Here is a 15,882-nt window from a genome sequence, read left to right as displayed (position 1 = left end):
ACTGAGGGAGAGACCAAGACCCATTAAAGACACTCTCCTTTCTCATAGATTGAATCCGAAGGGCTAAAATAGAGCTCTACTTTATGTATTTTGCTGTTGTTGTTTATTTTATTTTATTTTTTTTTTAATTTTTTTTTCAACGTTTATTTATTTTTGGGACAGAGAGAGACAGAGCATGAACGGGGGGGGGGGGGGTGGGCAGAGAGAGAGGGAGACACAGAATGTGAAACAGGCTCCAGGCTCTGAGCCATCAGCCCAGAGCCTGATGCGGGGCTCGAACTCACGGACCGCGAGATCGTGACCTGGCTGAAGTCGGACGCTTAACCGACTGCGCCACCCAGGCGCCCCTGTTGTTGTTTATTTTAAATAACCTCTTGGAATGTTTTCTTCTGATTTAAAATAGCTATACCAAAATTGTTATTTTTACCTACTCATAACAGGGACACCTGCATAGAAGAAAAGGATAAGGAAGCTAAGGGCTTTAGATCAAAATAATAGAGATGCAGGGTAGGTAGCAACTTGCTTCCTGCACCACACAGAGTTAAAGAAATGGTTTTAAACTGCCTCCTGGAGAAAGATGACTTAGCCTGCCTTGTGGGAGCAAGTAAACAGTAAAGGGAGCTGGAGCTGATCTAGCACTGCTTGTTTTGCAAAAATACTTCTCTTTGGATGAGAGGCTACATATCTAGAAACATGGATTTGGGGAAAGAATGCATCTCAAAAGACATGAAAATCAAAAATCTTAGGTTAATGGTTGCTTTTTATTTCTCCATTATCTTTTTGGAATGAAGAGAATATTTCACTATGAAGGATTCAATTTAAGTAAATTCAATTCTGCAAATGTTAAGTTTTTACTGGGACAAAAGTTACTGTGCTAATTTGGAATTATAAAGGATAAATGAAATCATGTATTCATGAATGAAAGAGGCAATGTAGAAGAATAACTAAATCCATAGCTTTGGAACCAGATAAAGCTGGATTCATAACTTGACTCTTGCCATATTCTGTCCAACATACGTTGATGTTATTATAAAAATAAAAAAACTAAAGTATGTGGATCAGTTAGGATGATTCCAGCTGAAAGTAACAGAATACCCATCTAAAAGTGGCTTATGCCATATGGTAACAAAATGTCTCTATAACAGAGAAATCAAGAGAAAATGTGATATGAGGGTTAGAACTATATGTCCCATTGATGTCAGTAGGGACCATGCCTTGTCCACTGTGTTGTGAGTTGAATTATATCACCCCAGTTAGATATGTTGAAGCCCTATTCCCCAGTGCCGAAGAATGTGAGCTTATTTGGAAATAGGATCTTAACAGAGGCAATCCAGTTAATGTAAAGTAGACCTTAATACAATATTACCTGTGTCCTTATAAAAAGGAGAAATTTGGACATAGAGTCTGACATGCACAGAGGGAAAATATAAGCAAACATAGGGAGACTACCATGTCACGATAGAGGATTGGAGAGATGTATCTATAAGCCAGGAAATGCTAAAAGTTACTAACAAATAATCAGAAGCTAGAGACAGGCAAAGGAGGATTTCCCTACAGGTTTCAGGAAGCATGGCTCTGCTCATACACTGATAACAGATTTGTAGCATCTAAAATTCTGAGACACTAAATTTCTGTTGTTTTGAGCCTCACAATTTATGGTCTTTACTATGGCAGCCCATAACTAGGGAACTACTACACATTGTTTCAGCTCTGCCGTCCTCAACTTTCTTCTTCTTTTTTTTTTCAATATATGAAGTTTATTGTCATATTGGTTTCCATACAACATCCAGTGCTCATCCCAAAAGGTGCCCTCCTCAATACCCATCACCCACCCTCCCCTCCGTCCCATCCCCCATCAACCCTCAGTTTGTTCTCAGTTTTTAAGAGTCTCTTATGCTTTGGCTCTCTTCCACTCTAACCTCTTTTTTTTTCCTTCCCCTACCCCATGGGTTTCTGTTAAGTTTCTCAGGATCCACATAAGACTGAAAACATATGGTACCTGTCTTTCTCTGTATGGCCTATTTCACTTAGCATCACACTCTCCAGTTCCATCCACATTGCTACAAAAGGCCATATTTCCTTCTTTCTCGTTGCCACGTAGTATTCCATTGTGTATATAAACCACAATTTCTTTATCCATTCATCAGTTGATGGACATTTAGGCTCTTTCCATAATTTGGCTATTGTTGAGAGTGCTGCTATAAACATTGGGGTACAAGTGCCCCTATGCATCAGTACTCCTGTATCCCTTGGGTAAATTCCTAGTAGTGCTATTGCTGGGTCATAGGGTAGGTCTATTTTTAATTTTCTGAGGAACCTCCACACTGCTTTCCAGAGCGGCTGCACCAATTTGCATTCCCACCAACAGTGCAAGAGGGTTCCCGTTTCTCCACATCCTCTCCGGCATCTATAGGCTCCTGATTTGTTCATTTTGGCCACTTTGACTGGCGTGAGGTGATATCTGAGTGTGGTTTTGATTTGTATTTCCCTGATGAGGAGTGACGCTGAACATCTTTTCATGTGCCTGTTGGCCATCCGGATGTCTTCTTTAGAGAAGTGTCTATTCATGTCTTTTGCCCATTTCTTCACTGGATTATTTGTTTTTCGGGTGTGGAGTTTGGTGAGCTCTTTATAGATTTTGGAGACTAGCCCTTTGTCCGATATGTCACTTGCAAATATCTTTTCCCATTCCGTTGGTTGCCTATTAGTTTTGTTGGTTGCTTCCTTTGCTGTGCAGAAGCTTTTTATCTTCATAAAGTCCCAGTAATTCATTTTTGCTTTTAATTCCCTTGCCTTTGGGGATGTGTCGAGTAAGAGATTGCTATGGCTGAGGTCAGAGAGGTCTTTTCCTGCTTTCTCCTCTAGGGTTTGATGGTTTCCTGTCTCACATTCAGGTCCTTTATCCATTTTGAGTATATTTTTGTGAATGGTGTGAGAAAGTGGTCTAGTTTCAACCTTCTGCATGTTGCTGTCCAGTTCTCCCAGCACCATTTGTTAAAGAGACTGTCTTTTTTCCATTGGGTGTTCTTTCCTGCTTTGTCAAAGATGAGTTGGCCATACATTTGTGGGTCTAGTTCTGGGTTTCTATTCTATTCCATTGGTCTATGTGTCTGTTTTTGTGCCAATACCATGCTGTCTTGATGATGACAGCTTTGTAGTAGAGGCTAAAGTCTGGGCTTGTGATGCTTCGTGCTTTGGCCTTCTTCTTCAAAATTGCTTTGGCTATTCGGGGCCTTTTGTGGTTCCATATGAATTTTAGGATTGCTTGTTCTAGTTTCGAGAAGAATGCTGGTGCAATTTTGATTGGGATTGCATTGAATGTGTAGATAGCTTTGGGTAGTATTGACATTTTGGCAATATTTATTCTTCCAATCCATGAGCAGGGAGTGTCTTTCCATTTCTTTAAATCTTCTTCAATTTCCTTCATAAGCTTTTTATAGTTTTCAGCATACAGATCTTTTACATCTTTGGTTAGATTTATTCCTGGGTATTTTATGCTTCTTGGTGCAATTGTGAATGGGATCAGTTTCTTTATTTGTCTTTCTGTTGCTTCATTATTAGTGTATAAGAATGCAACTGATTTCTGTACATTGATTTTGTATCCTACAACTTTGCTAAATTCATGTATCAGTTCTAGCAGACTTCTGGTGGAGTCTATCGGATTTTCCATGTATAATATCATGTCATCTGCAAAAAGTGAAAGCTTAACTTCATCTTTGCCAATTTTGATGCCTTTGATTTCCTTTTGTTGTCTGATTGCTGATGCTAGAACTTCCAACACTATGTTAAACAACAGCGGTGAGAGTGGTCATCCCTGTCGTGTTCCTGATCTCAGGGAAAAAGCTCTCAGTTTTTCCCCATTGAGGATGATGTTAGCTGTGGGCTTTTCATAAATGGCTTTTATGATCTTTAAGTATGTTCCTTCTATCCCGACTTTCTCGAGGGTTTTTATTAAGAAAGGTTGCTGAATTTTGTCAAAGGCCTTTTCTGCATCGATTGACAGGATCATATGGTTCTTATCTTTTCTTTTATTAATGTGATGTATCACGATGATTGATTTGCGAATGTTGAACCAGCCCTGCATCCCAGGAATGAATCCCACTTGATCATGGTGAATAATTCTTTTTATATGCTGTTTAATTCGATTTGCTAGTATCTTATTGAGAATTTTTGCATCCACATTCATCAGGGATATTGGCCTGTAGTTCTCTTTTTTTACTGGGTCTCTGTCTGGTTTAGGAATCCAAGTAATACTGGCTTCATAGAATGAGTCTGGAAGTTTTCCTTCCCCTTCTATTTTTTGAAATAGCTTGAGAAGGATAGGTATTATTTCTGCTTTAAATGTCTGGTAGAACTCCCCTGGGAAGCCATCTGGTCTGGACTCTTATTTGTTGGGAGATTTTTGATGACTGATTCAATTTCTTCACTGGTTATGGGTCTGTTCAAGCTTTCTATTTCCTCCTGGTTGAGTTTTGGAAGCATGTGGGTGTTTAGGAATTTGTCCATTTCTTCCAGGTTGTCCACTGTGTTGGCATATAATTTTTCATAATATTCCCTGATAATTGCTTGTATCACTGAGGGGTTGGTTGTAATAATTCCATTTTCATTCATGATTTTATCTATTTGGGTCATCTCCCTTTTCTTTTTGAGAAGCCTGACTAGAGGTTTGTCAATTTTGTTTATTTTTTCAAAAAACCAACTCTTGGTTTTGTTGATCTGCTCTACAGTTTTTTTAGATTCTATATCGTTTATTTCTGCTCTGATCTTTATTATTTCTCTTCTTCTGCTGGGTTTAGGCTGTCTTTGCTGTTCTGCTTCTAGTTCCTTTAGGTGTGCTGTTAGATTTTGTATTTGGGATTTTTCTTGTTTCTTGAGATAGGCCTGGATTGCAATGTATTTTCCTCTTGGGACTGCCTTCGCTGCATCCCAAAGCATTTGGATTGTTGTATTTTCATTTTCGTTTGTTTCCATATATTTTTTAATTTCTTCTCTAATTGCCTGGTTGACCCATTAATTCTTTAGTAGGGTGTTCTTTAACCTCCATGCGTTTGGAGGTTTTCCAGGCTTTTTCCTGTGGTTGATTACAAGCTTCATAGCATTGTGGTCTGAAAGTATGCATGGTATAATTTCAATTCTTGTGTACTTATGAAGGGCTTTTTTGTGACCCAGTATGTGATCTATCTTGGAGAATGTTCCATGTGCACTCGAGAAAAAGGTATATTCTGTTGCTTTGGGATGCAGAGTTCTAAATATATCTGTCAAGTCCATCTGATCCAATGTATCATTCAGGGCCCTTGTTTCTTTATTGACCGTGTGTCTAGATGATCTATCCATTTCTGTAAGTGGAGTGTTAAAGTCCCCTGCAATTACCACATTCTTATCAATAAGGTTGCTTATGTTTGTGAGTAATTGTTTTATATATTCTGGGGCTCCTGTATTCGGTGCATAGACATTTATAATTGTTAGCTCTTCCTGATGGATAGACCCTGTGATTATTATATAATGCCCTTCTTCATCTCTTGTTACAGCCTTTAATTTAAAGTCTAGTTTGTCTGATATAAGTATGGCTACTCCAGCTTTCTTGTGACTTCCAGTGGCATGACAAATAGTTCTCCATCCCCTCACTGTCAATCTGAAGGTGTCCTCAGGTCTCAAATGAGTCTCTTGTGGACAGCAAATAGATGGGTCTTGTTTTTTTATCCATTCTGATACCCTACCCTTTCGGTTGGCGCATTTAGTCCATTTACATTCCGTGTTATTATAGAAACATATGGGTATAGAGTCATTGTGATGTCCGTAGGTTTCATGCTTGTAGTGATGTCTCTGGTACTTTGTCTCACAGGATCCCCCTTAGGATCTCTTGTAGGGCTGGTTTAGTGGTGTTGAATTCCTTCAGTTTTTGTTTGTTTGGGAAGACCTTTATTTCTCCTTCTGTTCTAAATGAGAGACTTGCTGGATAAAGGATTCTCGGCTGCATATTTTTTCTGTTCATCACATTGAAGATCTCCTGTCATTCCTTTCTGGCCTGCCAAGTTTCAGTAGAGAGATCAGTCATGAGTGTTATAGGTCTCCCTTTATATCTTAGAGCAGGTTTATCTCTAGCTGCTTTCAGAATTTTCTCTTTATCCTTGTATTTTGCCAGTTTCACTATGATATGTTGTGCAGAAGATCGATTCAAGTTACGTCTGAAGGGAGTTCTCTGTGCCTCTTGGATTTCAAAGCCCTTTTCCTTCCCCAGATCAGGGAAGTTCTCAGCTATTATTTCTTCAAGTACACCTTCAGCACCTTTCCCTCTCTCTTCCTCCTCTGGAATACCAATTATGCATATATTATTTCTCTTTAGTGCATCACTTAGTTCTCTAATTTTCCCCTCATACTCCTGGATTTTTTTATCTCTCTTTTTCTCAGCTTCCTCTTTTTCCATAACTTTATCTTCTAGTTCACCTATTCTCTCCTCTGCCTCTTCAATCCAAGCCGTGGTGGTTTCCATTTTGTTATGCATTTCGTTTAAAGCGTTTTTCAGTTCCTAGTGACTGTTCCTTAGTCCCTTGATCTCTGTAGCAAGAGATTCTCTGCTGTCAGCTATACTGTTTTCAAGCCCAGCAATTAATTTTATGACTATTATTCTAAATTCACTTTCTGTTATATTGTTTAAATCATTTTTGATCAGTTCATTAGCTGTTATTATTTCCTGGACGTTTTTCTGAGGGGAATTCTTCATTTTGGATAGTCCCTGGCATGGTGGGGGACTGCGGGGCACTTCCCCTGCACAGTCTTGAATAACTTGCATTGGTGGGTGGGGCCACAGTCAGTCCTGATGTCTGCCCCCAGCCCACCACTGGGGCCACAGTCAGACTGGTGTGTGCCTTCTCTTCCTCTCTCCTAGGGGCAGGATTCACTGTGGGGTGGCGTGGCCCGTCTGGGCTATTTGCACACTGCCAGGCTTGTGGTGCTGGGGATCTGGTGTATTAGCTGGGGTGGATCGGCAAGGTGCACAGGGGCGGGAGGGGCAGGCTCAGCTCGCTTTTCCTTCGGAGATCCACTTCGGGAGGGGCCCTGCAGCACCAGGAGGGAGTCAGACCCGCTGGAGGGATGGATCTGTAGAAGCACAGCGTTGGGTGTTTGCTCAGTGCAAGCAAGTTCCCTGGCAGGAACTGGTTCCCTTTGGGATTTTGGGGATGGGCGAGGGAGTTGGCGCTGGCGAGCGCCTTTGTTTCCCACCAAGGTGAGCTCTGTCGTCTGGGGCTCAACAACTCTCCCTCCCGTTGTCCTCCAGCCCTCCTGTTCTCCGGGCAGAGCTGTTAGCTTATAACCTTCCGGATGTCAAGTCCCGCTTGCCATGGGAACACACTCCGTCCGGCCCCTCCGCTTTTGCAAGCCGGACTCAGGGGCTCTGCTTGGCCGGCGAGCCGCCCCTCTGCCCCAGCTCCCTCCTGCCAGTCCGTGGAGCGTGCACCGCCTCGCCCTCTTCCTACCCTCTTCCGTGGGCCTCTCGTCTGTGCTTGGCTCCGGAGACTCTGTTCTGCTAGTCTTCTGGCGGTTTTCTCCTCAACTTTCTTCTTTATGGCATTCCCTTTGCATAATCACAAAATGACTACTATACTCCAAAGGACCATATCCTGCCAGACCAAAAAAGAGAAAGGAAGGTATTTTCTCCTGGTATATCTCTTTTTTAAGAAAAAAAAAAAAGAAAAAAGAATTTCCTTTTACAGCAAGAAAACTTAGGTTTAGGTCCCCAGAAAGACGTACATTCAGGTCCCATTGGTTGTTGTGGGTCATATCCTCATGCTCTGTGTGCAAGCATGGGTGGCCACGTGGATGTCTGGAATGTTAAATCTCTATCATGGAAAGTATACACTGTTTTCAAAGAAAAAAGGAGAAAAGCACAGTTTTTTGGTAGGCAACCAATGCCATCTGCCATAGCACAGAAAGACTTAGGGAGGTGAAGAAAGCTATTAAACTTAAAGATTCAACTTTATTTTGACACTTTATGTACCTCTAAGTGGAATGAAATTTTACATCAAAATAATAGCTAGCTAATATATATTTGGCAATCTACTATGTGCTAAGTACTGTGATAGATATTACATATCTCCTAATTTTATTACATACCACATAAAGACAGTACAGTTAATGTTCCCATTCAACATAGGAGAAACCTGAGATAGAGAGCATAAGAAAATTGCTCATTGTCACACTAGTAAATGGTGGGGCCAAGAAAGGATCTTAGTTTGGTACATATAACATCTTTCCTATGAGATAGAAAAACATGTCCCTTAATAATCTGATTCTCTTTGGAAGTGCTATGACAAAATTGAGATTTTCAAAAAGCCAAACAAACGCCCTTGGAGGTTTTTACAAACTGCACCTAATACGGACTTCCATATCTTCCCACTCCTTACATATAAAAACCTTATATTCCTCAGAGGAAAACACTTTTAGCTAAATTCAAGAAAGAATACTTAGAAAACAAATGTGAATTGTCTTTTTTTTATCAGAGAGGTAAGTTCGATATATTTTAGAGTCTTTGAATCCCAGTTTAGTCATTTAGAAAATATATAAACTTGAGCCAGTTAGTGAACTTCTCCAAACCACAATTTCCCCATCTATAAAACAGGTAGAACAGGTGACTAAGAGAATGAAATGTTACTATATGTAAGATACCTAACACACTGTGTGTTGCAGAGTAGCACTCAGACACTCAATAATTAGTAGTTCTTATTATTCCACATTAGAATTTGTTGTCTCAGTTCTTCTGCATGAGCTCTGTCATTGACATTAGCATCATCTTAAAAGATATAAACATTGGCTAATTTATTTAAATGTCAATGAATCTAACTTAAGAAAAGTCCAAAAATGAAATTTTCTTATGCATTGGACCAGCCCCAAGGGAATGTTATCATTGTTAAGTGACCATATTTTCAAAGTAACTAAAGTTGCTGCTATTTCCCACCCCCCCCCCCACGATTTTATTTAAATTCAAGTTAGTTAACATAAAGTGTACTATTGGTTTCAGGAGTAGAATTTAGTGATTCATCACGTACATATAACACCCAGTGTTTATCACAACAAGTGCCCTCCTTAATTCCCATCGCTATTTTAGCCCACACCCACCCATCTTCCTCCATTAACCCTCAATTTGTTCTCTATAGTTAAAAGAGTTTCTCATGGTTTGCCTCCCTCTCTGTTTTTACCTTAGTTTATTTTTCCTTCCCTTTCACTATGTTCATCTGTTTTGTTTCTGAAATTCCACAAATGAGTGAAATCATACAGTATTTATCATTCTCTGACTAACTTATTTCACTGCCTTATAAAATTAGCATTACTTGGGGCGCCTGGGTGGCGCAGTCGGTTAAGCGACCGACTTCAGCCAGGTCACGATCTCGCGGTCTGTGAGTTCGAGCCCGGCGTCAGGCTCTGGGCTGATGGCTCAGAGCCTGGAGCCTGTTTCCGATTCTGTGTCTCCCTCTCTCTCTGCCCCTCCCCCGTTCATGCTCTGTCTCTCTCTGTCCCAAAAATAAATAAACGTTGAAAAAAAAATTTAAAAAATAAATAAATAAATAAAATTAGCATTACAGCAATTAATGTCATATAGCAATAGCCTGGGAAAAGTGGTGAGAAATGACCATGTTTAGCACCATAAAAACATTGGAAATATATTAAATAATGTTAGTGCTCCTTGCTAAAAATCCCTGTATGGCATTGGTCATTTGGTCCTTTGAATTTCTGAATGTGTCTTAGAAGTATTGTTCCTTTTTTTTTACTTCAAATTTATTCCTTCTAAATGCTTTTAGCATATACCTCTGCACAAAATGGAGATTTGACCTGGCAACCATGGTTTGCTTATTTTGGGGTTTAGTAATGCCTAACTCAGAGAATTTTGTGAAGATTAAATGAGTTTATATGTACAAATTGTTTAAAACAGTATCTAACACATAGTAAGCATTCCATAAGAATCAGTTATCATTGCTACTATTATCTTTGCCATCATTATCAATATACTATTAAGAGATTAAATTAATTTATGATATAATGTTTTCTAATAAAAAATAAGGAGAAGCACATAAGTGTTTTTGTTCAGAGAGGTTTATGTGAATTCCTTCATGATTATAATGTCTAGACTTAAATAAAAAAATTATTATCTTCATGCATTGTCAAAGCCTTAAAACCTAAAAAGGTGTGTAATATTTTTCCCCAAATGGATGAGCATGTTGAAAGAAAAGGCATATTGATTTTTTCCTTTACTCTATACAAAAAATTATGATCTTATCCCAAATCTTCCTGAAGCAAATTAAAAAAAAAAGTGTTTACCTTGTAGAAATATCTTTTTCTTACATGATAAAATATTAGAGGCTATTGGATTATTTAGAAATATTATACATATCTAATATCTATTTACATAGATGGATAGATTGATAGTAGGTAGAGATATATATAATTTATTATTTTATAGATGGAAAATGTATTCCAAACTGGATAACTTAATACTTTTAAAAAAGTTTATGCAATAAAACTATAATCCCCTTATATTTTTTAATCCCTTAGAGTTATTCAGTTGCTCAGGAGTCATTTAATACTGACTCTTTTTTACATTAAAATAAATTCTCTCAACAAATATGAATTAGTAGTTTTTAATTATAATCTGTATGCTTAGCATTAGGAAAAGAAAGATAGAAAAGGCACCAGAGCCCCAGCCTTCAAAGAATTCATAATCTAGAATAGGAAACATATATGAATAGAACTAATCATAATATAATGGGTTATACAATAAGAGGACTACGAAGGTATGGTTATTTTCTCTTGTTTACATGTTTCTTCTTTAATGAATTTATTATTTATTTATCCAACATCTTAGTTTTCTTTCCTGACATAAAAAACTATAGCAAATTTAGTGGCTAAATATAGTGCCCATTTGCTACAGCAGGGTTCTGTAGATCAAAAGTCTCGGTGTGCTTAAATGACTCCTCTGCTTAGGATCTCAGAAGACCAAATCAAGGTGTCTGCCAAGCCAGGCTCTTGTCTGGAGGCCCTTGGGAAGAATCTACTTCCAGGCTCATTCAGATCGTTGGCAGATTGCAGTTCTTTGAAGCTGTAGGACTAAGGTCCCTGTCTCTTTTCTGTCACCTAAAGATCACTCTTAGCTGCTAAAATGAAGGCTGGCCCTCTGCAGTGGCAGGTCACAACATGGATGTTTGCTTTCTTCCATACTAGCAGAGCACATCTGTTTGATTGTCTTCTATTTTTCTTTTCTGCCCTTGCCCTCTGTTTTCAAAGGTTCATGTGGTTCTATTGCTCCCATCTGGATAATCCAGGATAAACTCCCTATTTTAAAGTCAATTGATTAGTAACTTCAATTAAAGCTGTAAAGTCCCTGTTGCCATGCAAACTAATATATTCACAGAAGGATATCTCAGTGTCCAGAAATTAGGGAAGAACATATTTTGAGGCCATTATTCTGCCTACCACACCTAATAATAGTTGTGAGTAGTTTTAAAAGTCAAATAGTGTCAAAAGACTTAGAATGGAAAAAAAAAGAAGTCCTATTTTCTCTCTCAAAGACTTTCTCCTCTGCATTGTACTCCTCCAGGTCAACTATTTTTTAATAGTTCTTTCTTCTAAAATTTGTTTCCATATTTTAAAAAATGCATTTACTGACAATTGGGTTTTTAGTTTGGGACAAGATGGAATAGATTCATCTCTCCTCGTTCCTCGCACTAAGTACAACTAAGAAACCTGGAAATAATACAGCAAGCAGTCATGCATAGAAGGACTCTGAAATGTGGAAAGAGAGCAGAGCAATTAGAGACCACAGAACTTGAGGAAAAACAGTGGCCTGGCATCACCCATCTCCCCCATGAACAAAATCAGGGAGGGAGCACCTGACAGCACTTCTGACTACAGAAGCAGCACTGGCAGGAACTGAAAGGGGGTCTTGGTGGCATCTGGTGACCAAAGGAAGAAGTTTCTACCCTCATAGACCCAACTTTCCCACTCCTCACCTAGAGTTACAAAGTCCAGGAAGCACATGTGTCCCTTTCCAGATGGTAGAAGCAAAAATGAAACAAGAAACCCATTGGCATCAAGTAAAGGAAGCAGGCCAGAATCACACTGAAAACTCAATTGTCATTGGAAACACAGCCCACAAAAGTAGACCAGGACCTGTATGCTAAGCCTAAAGAGGTTGACTACTACCTAAAATAAAAGATTTAAAAATTTAAGAATTTAGAATCTCCTAATATTCCAAATTTTGATGATCCACCCCAAAATCACCTGCCATACCAAAAAACAGAAAACATCTCAACTAGAAAGAGAAAAGACAATCAAAAGACACTGAGGTGAATCAGATACTGGAATTATTTGACACAGATTTAACACAGCCAGAATAAAAATGCTCTTGGAAAAATTTAAGTAAAAGAAATATCGCCAAATGAATAAAATATATAAAAAAGAAACAAAAAATGCAGAACTGAAAGTTACAGAAATTAAAATAAACTTTCACTACTCTTATTTAACATAGTATTAGAAATTCTAGTCAGCACAATAAGGCTAGGGAAAGAAATAAAAAGCATACAGATTGGAAAGGAAGAAGTGAAACTGTCCATATTTGCAGATGACATGATTGTCTACATAGAAAATACTAAGGAATCTGCAAAAACAAAAACAAAAACAAACCCTCCCAGAACTAATGAGCAAATTCAGTAAAGCAATAGTACACAAGAAAATAATTTGAGAGACATACTGTGTTCATTGATTGGAAGACTTAAGATAGGGAAGATGTCCACTCTCCCCAAATTTGCCTATAGGTTTGACAAAATTCCCATCAAAATCCTACCAAAGTTTTCTTTTTTATAGGTATAGACAATATTATTCTAAAATGTATATGGAAGTTAAAGGACCAATCATAGCTAAAACAATTTTGAAAAAGAATAAAGTGGGAGAAATAACTCAACTTGAGGTTAAAACATATGGCTACAGTAACAAAGTGGTATTAGAAAAGGAATAGGCAGTTTAATGCAACACAATAGAGAATGCAGAAATAACCCCATACAAGTATGGCCAACTGACTTTTGACAAAGTTCCAAAAGTAAATTTGATGGTGCCAGAGCAATTGGACATCTATAGGTAAACATACACACAAACCTCTCAATTTAAAGAAGAAAGAAACATAGGAGAAACATCTTCAGGAAGTAGGGCTATGTGAAGACTTCCTGTTCTTGATATTTAAAAATTGCTCCAATGGATAATTGAATAGTTAAATTTTCTTTAAAAGTAAAAATTTCTCTGCAACAGACACATTTAAGAGGATGAAAAGACAATAAGGTGCAGGCTGAGAGAAAATACTTATAAAACATATCCAATAAGAGGCCAACATCTAGAATGCATAAAGAACTCTCAAAGCTCAACAGTAAAAAAAAAAAAAAAAAAATCAACTCGAATATAGGAATAGACCCAAACAGACATTTTACTGAAGAGCATATACAGATAGCATAGAAGCACATGCAAAGAGGATTAACATAGTTAGCCATTAAAAGAAGACACATAGAAACCTCAATGAAATATCACCACACACCTGTCAGAATGACTATAAAAAAGAGTGGTCACAACAAATGCTGACAAAGGAGCAAAAAACCTGGATCACATACAATGCTGGTGAGAATGTAAACTCAGTATAGTTGATCTGGAAAAGTGTAAGGCAGTTACTTACAAAAAACTAGGTAATGGGTACATGGGACTTCTCAGGACATCTTTGGGCAGCTTTCTGTGACTTTGTTATTCCAAAACAAAAAAAATTATATATATATATATATATATATATATATATATATATATATATATACACACACACACACACACACACACACACACATATATATACACATATATATATACAGGTATATATATATATACACGTGTATATATATATATGTATATATATATATACACATATATATATATACACACACATATATATACACATATATATGTGCATATATTTACTATTAACTTTTATGTTATCATGATTATACATTCTCAACTGACTTCCTGTTATGGAAAATGAAGATGTTAGCTTTCTTTCATTCTGCCTTCTCTTATATACCACATTACCCCACTATAATTATCATCACTATTTTTGGTTAAATCTGTATATGGTGCTTTTATTGTTATGATGACATAAATATTACTGCTGAACCAAATAGTCTACTGTCATTACATTTCTCATACAATTTTCTAGTTACACTGGAAGTTAAAATTTACCTTTTTGTTTTCATTTGCTTACATAAATATATGACTAAGCCTTCTTCCTAACATTTTAACAGATTTATTACAATATTGCAAACATAAAACCTATCAGACAACAAATTCCATTTCTTTTTTCCATTTTCTCTTTAGAGTCTTTTCTGAGATTCTCTGTCCTATACTCCACTCTGGAGGCTGTTCTACACAGTTTAGCTCCCGGAAATTCTGTCACCATTTTAGGAATTCACCTCTTCTTTCTCCTGCTCTGGATTACCTACCTAGTCCCACAAATCCATCTTCCCCTATGTCTCGATATACTCCCATTTTTTGGTGGTACAACATCTTTCAGTAGTTTTTTGAGAAGAGGTGTGTGCAGACTGAGATTGTATATGACAAACTATCCTTTACCCTCACACTTGATTGATTATTGAGTTGGACATTATGATTCCATGTTGAAAAAAAATCTTCCCTCAGAATTTAGGAGGCATTAGTGCATATTCTACAAACTACAATTCTTAATGTAAAGTCTTTATACATACTGTTTTTACTGCCTGGATCAATTTTAAATTAACATGTTATCATTGGTTTTTGCCAATTCATGACAATTTGTTTTGGGCCTTTTCAACTAGGAAATTCATATCCTAATAAATTTTCTTATGTTTTCTTTGAAAATTTCCTGCTTTTCATTTCCTGTTTCTTTTTCCCCAGATTTCTGTTGTTTAAATATTTCCTAAAATCTATTACTTCTATTTTTGTCTCTTTGCCTTTTTGTTGTGCTTTGTGGATGATTTCATTAATTTTATCTTCCACACATTTTTCTTTTACTTTGGATATCATATTTTAATTTCTGGGAACTCTTTATTACTTTCTGATTATTCATTTTTTGAAGCTGCGTGTTCACTTTTCATGGATGCAGTACCTTTCCTTATCTATGTGGTATTAATTTTTAATCTCATATATTTTCTTCTTTCATTGTCTTTTATTTTTCTAAGTATATTTTTGTTTTGATTTCTCTCTTTCATTTTAGATACTTTGTTTAATAATTCATTCTTTCCCTTTCATATTTAAAAGTGCGGTCCTAAGAGCTGGTTGGAAGTACTATGCTCATATTTAGGGCTTCTTAACTGATATACATCACTCTAAACTAATTGGAAAGTATTCCAGCCTTTATATTAGACATCCCCAATTTTCAATAGATGTAGGTCTTTTTTATGTATCAGTTATGTTATTTTCCTCTAGAGAATAATCCTCTAAACTTCTATCACTAATCTATAAGCCTAGCTACTGATACTTTGAAGCTGGACACTTTGAAGACGGGCAAAGGGGCCTAGGATGAGAAATATTACCTTTGATATATAGACTGTCAATAATCACTGTTTTTTTTTTAAGTTTTTATTTTTATTTTTGATAGAAAGTAAGTGGGGGAGGAGCACAGAGAGAGAGAGAGAGAGGGAGACAGAATGCCAAGCAGACTCCACACTGTCAACACAGAGCCCGATGTGGTGCTTGAACTCACAAACCATGAGATCATGACCTGAGCCAAAATCAAGAGCCAACACTAAATTGACTGAGCCACGCAGACACCTCAATGATCATTGTACAGAATTTCACCTCTTTCCTGTGTGTTCCCAAATCCATAGTGTC

General features: G+C 37.4%; 1 long non-coding RNA gene across 2 annotated transcripts in view; it reads left to right on the top strand.

Moving 5' to 3' along the window:
• LOC147576805 (uncharacterized) overlaps positions 1 to 15,882 on the top strand; it is a 168,877-nt gene that overhangs the window by 50,117 nt on the left and 102,878 nt on the right. The gene's annotated exons all lie outside the window — the stretch shown is intronic.

Source organism: Puma concolor, chromosome D1 (genome assembly GCF_028749965.1).
Source record: "Puma concolor isolate L17-30 chromosome D1, mPumCon1.1.hap2, whole genome shotgun sequence".
Lineage (NCBI taxonomy): Eukaryota > Metazoa > Chordata > Mammalia > Carnivora > Felidae > Puma > Puma concolor.
The sequence above is the reverse complement of the archived record's forward strand: the minus strand, read 5'-3'. Positions and strand labels throughout refer to the sequence as shown.